At 37.9% G+C, this 7,274-nt stretch overlaps 1 pseudogene; it reads left to right on the forward strand.

The window, feature by feature from the left end:
* Positions 1-4,595: 4,595 nt before the first annotated feature.
* LOC109258933 (scm-like with four MBT domains protein 1) lies at positions 4,596-6,676 on the forward strand (annotated as a pseudogene).
* Positions 6,677-7,274: the final 598 nt, after the last annotated feature.

A 7,274-nucleotide genomic window follows, 5' to 3' on the forward strand; every position in this document is an offset into this window, starting at 1 on the left:
AGAGCCAAACCATAAAAGACTCTTAATAACTGAGAACAATCTGAGGGTTGATAGGGGGTGGGAGGGAGAGGAGGGTTGGTTGGGAAGAACAGAAATACATTGTGGACAGTAATGCCCCAGGGTATCGCCGAGATTCTTTATTTTTCAGAAATATTAAAAGCTAATTTGAATACTATAAAGCTTTCGGTGGGCTCCACTTTGTTCAATACATGGATTGTTTGCTTTTCTGCTTCTCTTCTCAAACCTCTTCACAGGAAGATAATATCCACCTGTTACAACCTTTGTTCCTTTAAGGCCCTACAGGAACTTAAAATCTCCAAAGAAAAAATTGCAGTTTGCTTCAACTCAGGTTCAGTACTTAGGGCATCTGATCTCAGAATAAAATAAAAAAAAAATTAAAAAAAAAAACATATTTAGATCCAGAACAAGATCCCTCACAAAGGCTTACTGTTGACAGATCACCTTTTGACTTTCTAAGAAATCTACATGAAATTCCTATAATCTATGGTGATTTTTCATGGAATGATGATGATTCTTATTTAAAGGATGAAAATGGTAAGTATTACATTGGGCAAGCAACTGCAATTGCTTATTAAGTCATCAAAGCATCATTTTATATATGTGGCTGATTTGGCAGGGCAAGCTGAGTCATAAACCCTTAATTGAAACTTAGGTACTTGTATCTTAGCCATGAATAACACCACAAAAATTTATACCAATAGTCTGTATGCATTTGGGATAGCTCATAAATTCATAATGATGTGAAAACAATGCAGTTTCCTTACTCCGATGAAAATAAAATTAAAAATGTCTTTGGTGTCCAAAATGCATTAGATGGCATGCATTTGCTGACAGGTCTCATTATTATTAAGTTTCCTGGGCATTCCAGAATCAACTCTCTGGAGGCTGAAGGGAACCATCTCACTGATACTTCTGCCAAAACCGCTGCTATCAAGAAACCCAGTAGCCAAACTATAACTTAACTAATGTGAGTTCACTCTTTGGTGAATTACAGATAGAGATTACATCAAGTGGAGTTGTCACACAAAGGAAACTTTATTTGCAGCAAATAAGGAAATCACAGAAAGCAACTTCCAAAGCTGTGACTCCTCAAGCAGGGTTGAGTGAGTTTCTTTTATTTAGGGTTAGGATAAATATTCAGAAAGGGGAGTTTTATCATCATATGCTGTGGTGGGCACAAAGTTGTACATATATATTAAAGAAACATGTCTATACATACATTACATGTTATATTATTGAGGTTTGTGCTCTTCTCTGGACGGAGGTTTTGACATTTTAATGAGGTAGAGGTTAACTGTTGGTCACTTCATGGTCCATCTGTGCAGGCATGAATTGGTCAAGCTCAAATTGGCCTAGGCTGCTTGGAGTTCTTCCTGTTGTTTACCGCTAAAAGATAAGGCCAAACACTCCTGTGAAGAAGAAGAGGGTTCATTGGAGGTCTTTCTGGTAACAAAATCCCTCCCCCAGTTTTATTTTGCTCCTCATTCGTGAGGGGCATCAGGTGAAAGTCGTTGTCTGTAGCTACTTCCTGCTGAACATGGATATAGTCATAGGATTGATAGAAGAGCAGAATTTTTTTCTCAGCTAGTTTTAGATATGTTTGTGGGTCACCAAGTTTAACCCCAAGGTGTTCATACCCTTTTTCTACTACCATCTGTAATTTTATGTCCTCTATGCAGTATGCACAAATTGTACCATACACTTAAGTATGCAAGATCCAAATAGTAATAAAAGTAGTAGGATTAGTAGTGACCCCAGAAAGGAAAGAAACCATGTAATACTGGATAGTGCTGTTTTATAGCCTGCAGAACCTCACCAGGGAATTATCTCTTTTGGTTAAAAGTATGTAGCCAAGTTTCCTTGTCCAGAATATTTTTTATATATTTATCTATAGTTTACTTGAAGTATTAATATAGGTATAGCATGAGGTGTGTGTGTGTATATATATATATATATATATATATATATATATATATATAATATATAATATAGTTGTAATGTAGTTTATAATATATATTATATAATATTATATAACATATATTATATATAAATATATAATTATAAATTATATATAATTATACATATTATATAAATTATATAAATATATATATAATTATAATATAATATAGTTTCCCTATTCCATCTGCTAATAAGTAGTCTAGGGTCAATCTATTGTCTAACACTGGATTCTAAGGAATCCAGAGAAATGTTTAAGTATTTGAGGGTGTTGCCTATATTTTTATCTAATGTCCCTAGTGTATTAGATTCCTTAGAGTAACTTTATGATATATGAAACCTCCCCAAGTCGTGGCTAATCCAAAAGCCAATCCAATGCCAGCCTGGATCAGTCCTAGGGCTTTTTTTCCCATTGAAAAGATTAGTATGATTGCATATGGTAATTCTCCTGGGACTCATTAGACCCAAAGTACATTGTCCAAGAAACTGGACATTATCAATGCACACATGAACAAAAATTGTGAACATAAAATTTCCAGCTGGAGAACAGCCCATTTGAAGCTAATGATTGGGTGATCCACAAATGAATAATATACCCTTGATTGTGTGCAGAATCTGCAGGACTGGGTTGAGTCAAGCCAGTTAAACAACTTGAGGCCCCATATTGGACTGCCCCTGCATATAGAAGACAAAGGTCCATTCCATGTGACTGCATGATTTATTTAATCCCAGGTCATCACTGTTAAATGCCTTGGGTGGTAAATAGAGAAGTTCCCCAAATCCTGTAGGTTTGGCCAATCCTGTCCATGCCCTACACTGATCTTTCTGCAGTTGTACTATCATATTCCTTTTCTGAATACCAGCAAGTCTCATTTGAAAATTAATTATCATAAACATTAAAAGGAACTATAGAAAATAGGCCTTCTTGACTACCATTACCTGTATCAGAAGTGCATTTATAACATGGTTTTTGCATTGAGATGCAATTTAAGAATGATATTCTCTTCCACTCCATTTGGTATCATTGATAATAGAAGCAAGATTTACATGTTGAATTTCTCTGTGGCTATGCAAGGGGGAGTTTCAAATGATTTAGGGGAATGCATAACACATTTTATGTCAAAGTCATTTATACAGGATGAAATACAGACCTTCCAATTTTGGTTTGTAAATCCAACAGTTGTTTAGGTAGTTTCCCTTTGCTGTGATCTTACTTATATTTACTAGGGAACTTACCTCCCAAGGATGCTCCAGTGTATTTATAGTTTTTGACATCTTTAGGATAATAGTGACAAGAACCAACATCAGGAAGATATTTGTTTTACTTTTTATTTATTTTTTTTCTTTTTTTTTTAATTTAAATTCAAGTTAGTTGAAACCAATACTGTAATATTGGTTTCAGGAGTAGATTGGTAATACTGAAATATTGGTTTCAGTAAGTGATTCATTACTTAGATATAACATCTAGTGCTCACCCTAACAATTGCCCTCCTTAATTTCCATCACCCATTTAGCTGATACCCCCACCCATCTCCCTTCCAGAAACACGAAGTTTGTTCTGTTTAAGAGTCTCTTATGGATTACCTCCCTCTCTGTTTTTATCTTATTTTCCCTTCCTTTCCCCTATGTTCATCCTTTTTTTTTGTTTCTTAAATTCCACATATGAGTGAAATTATATATTTGTATTCTCTGACTGACTTATTTAGCTTAGCATAATATACTCTAGTTCCATCCACATTGTTGCAGATAGTAAGATTTTATTATTTTTGATAACCTAGTAATATTCCATTATGTATATATACACACACATACATACACATGTATATCTGTATCTTTATCATCTATCTATATCTATCTATGTCTGTATCGTCTATTTATATATATTTCCTTAATTCGGTTACTATTGATAGCACTGCTATAAACATTGGGGTGTATGTGCCCCTTTGAATCAGCATATTTGTATTCTTTGGATAAATACCTAGTACTGTAATTGTTGGGTCATTATTTTTAATTTTTTGAGGTACCTCCATACTGATTTCCAGAGTGGCTGCACCAGTTTGCATTCCCACCAACAGTGCAAAAGTGTTCTCCTTTCTCTGCATCTTCACCAACACCTGTTGTTTCCTGACTTGTTAATTTTAGACATTCTGACAGGTTTGAGGTTGTATCTCATTGTGGTTTTGATTTTGTATTTCCCTGATAGTAGGTGTTTGTTTTAAAATCAGAGCAGAGAGAGCAGGAAGAGCTGCCAGCCAGCCACCAGCCCCATAGAGCTCAGCAGGAAGGAGGGCGGGAGCTAGGGAAAGAGGGCAGCAGGAGTAGGAGAAATGCCAGGTCAGGGAAAGGAAGAAAGAAAAGGAGCACTGGAGGAGGAAAAGCCAGTGATTGAGTGAGGGTGCACATGAAAATTCCTGGTAAGTGCTTTAATGACGTTGTGATAATTTAGGAGAATGCCCTTCTTCCTGGGGGACAACAACTGAAGAGTTTAGAGCATTTTCATTTGGACCCATGAATGCCCATTGAACAGATACTTGACACCTACATGTAAACTTCAGATCTTAGCACAACCATAAGGCTTGTCCTTTGTGTGGGGAGGAGATAGCTCATGTTCTGTGGAAATGAGCCAGTAGCAACAACTTGATGCAGATGCTGGATCTGGTTTGGAAGAAGTGGAATTGAGCTGGGAATATTATCTAGAAGAGACAGGGTCCACTGTAATTCCCCATGGATCTTTTAAACATGTGGACACACATTTGCAAAATAGGTTTGATCCTGAGATAAGACTGGAGGTGGCTGTGAAAACAGACCTTGAAACCAACTGGGCTGGTCACCACCATCATTACCACCTGTGAGCAGTTGCTCCTCCTCCCCTGCAATAGCTATGGGGATGGGCCAGAGGGCAGAATTCTGGTGTGACATCAAGAAGGCTGACTTCTACCTGGTTGAAAGGTGTGACCAGAATAAGAAGACCATTGAGGGGAGCATAGGTGGCTCAATTGGTTAAGCGTCTGACTCTTGGTTTCAGCTCAGGTCATGATCTCATGGTTTGTGAGTTGGAGCCCTGCATAGGGCACTGTGCTGTCATGCAGAGTCTGCCTGAGGTTCTCTCTCTCCTTCTTTCTCTGCCCCTCCTCCGCTCTCTGTCTCAAAATAAATAAACTTAAAAAAAGACCGTTGAAACTCCAGAAGACATCAGAGATAGTGTCTGATTGGGATGAGTTTCTGCGGCAGTCCCTGAGGAGAGGTTTCAATCCCCCTGGTGTACTGATAGAGGGCATCTATAATGGAAGGAATCCTTTAGATCTCATTGATCCTGGCTCTAGGTTAGAATGTTAACCTTTCCAAGACTCACTGATTACTTGATTTTTACTGAAGCTGCATTAGAAAGAACTTGAAAATTCTGACAATTTTGAGAATTTTGTTGTATTACTTGGATCCATTTCTTCATCAGGTAGGTTGGGCTGCTCGGTAAGGATATGAGCTTTAGCCCCCACTAGCCATCTGACATCTGAAGCCAAATGACAAGAGATTTTGCCAAACTGAAAGATGAGGAGGAAGAGCAATTGCCATCATACTTATTTAGGGACAAGTGATTAGTACTCATTTATTCTCTGTAAATATGAAATGGGAAGCTGTGGAACCCTGGTCACCTTGTGGGATCTCTCCTACTACAGTAGTAAAGCTTTCTTATGAGAAGTATTTCTTGGTGGAAATGGATGATTTGAAATCAGAAAATCATTCAAGGTGATCTTTTGTATGCCATGCCCACAGTCCTGGTATTTTCCCTATACAATGGAGTCTGAAAAATGCTTTACACCTCAGCCACCCTCCTGGATACCCTGGCCAAGAATTTGATTGGACCAAATACCTCAAACAGTGTGGTGCTGAAACTACTCCCCAGAGGTGCCTTTTTCCGCCAATTTCTGAGCATGAATTTAAAGAGAATATGAAGCTTGAGACAGTGAATATTCTTATCCCTGAAGAAGTGTGTGTTGCCACCATTACTGCAGTGAGAGGCTCCTACCTGTGGCTCCAGGTGGGTTCTAAGGAGCTCATACATGAATGTACTATAGTTGTAGAATCCATGGATGTATTTCCTTTGGGCTGGTGTGAAACCAATGCCCATGCCCTCAGTGCCCCTAACAGAACACAAGTACACAAATGGAGGAAATTTTTCTGGTTCAGTCAGAAAAACAAATGCCATCCTCCAGCACTGTCGATGAGAGCCTGATGAATTAAGAGCAGAACTCCCCAGATGATTAATGGAAAATGACACTTTCCAAGGATATACTTCAACCACCGTTGCTTCTCAGGGCTATATCTTAACTAAGAATCCATGAGATGCCTCAATTTGTAGGACATGGTAACTATATTCTGGTCCTCAGAGAGGTCCTCACTTTACTTATCAATGAACGTATAAACCCAGTCTTGCCTTCAAGAGTTGCAGCTGAATAAATATTCTGTGTGGCATGGATGTAGGGAGGTTCTAAAAGTCAAATACAAAGGAAAGAGTTACTGGGCTACTGCTGAGGTAGTGAAGATAGTGGGTTTGGTGCCTGAGTTCTGCTGTCAAACCTACATCAGACTGGAGTTCTGTCCTAATCTCCGCATCCCTTGGGTGGTTCTTATTAAGTATTCTGAGAACTGCTCTGTGCTTACAAAGACCAGTATACACACTGTATGGGAAGAAGAAAAATAAAATAATTGGGAGGCCATGAGCATGGTAAGTTAGCATGTGCCCTGAAAAAAAAAAAAAAACAGTAAGAGGAGGAAGAGGCAGAAAAATATTTTGACCCATAGAAGAAATACTCCTCTGCATCTGTTGATAACAGAAATTTTAAGGATGGGTCTTTGAGTGGAGAAAAGACAAAACAAAACAAAAAAGACCAAAAACAAAAAAAGACTAGAAAGGACCAGAGAGCATCACCAGAAATACCAGCTCTACAGGCAACACAATGGAACTAAATTCATATCTTTCAGCACTCACTCTAAATGGACTAAATGCTCCAATAAAAAGACATAAGGTATCAGAATGACTTAGAAAACAAGATGCATATACATGCTGCTTACAAGAGACTCATTTTAGACCTAAAGACAACTGAAGATTGAAAGTAAGTGGATGGAGAACCATCTACCATGCTAATGATCATCAAAGGAAAGCTGGATTAGCCGTACTTATATCAGACAAACTAGATTTTAAAATGAAGACTGTAACAAGAGATGAAGAATGGCATTATATCATAATTAAGGGTTTTACCTACCAAGAAGAAATAACAACTGTAAATACTTATCTGCCC

The sequence above is a fragment of the Panthera pardus genome, unplaced genomic scaffold (genome assembly GCF_024362965.1).
Source record: "Panthera pardus isolate Hobbes unplaced genomic scaffold, ASM2436296v1 HiC_scaffold_24, whole genome shotgun sequence".
Lineage (NCBI taxonomy): Eukaryota > Metazoa > Chordata > Mammalia > Carnivora > Felidae > Panthera > Panthera pardus.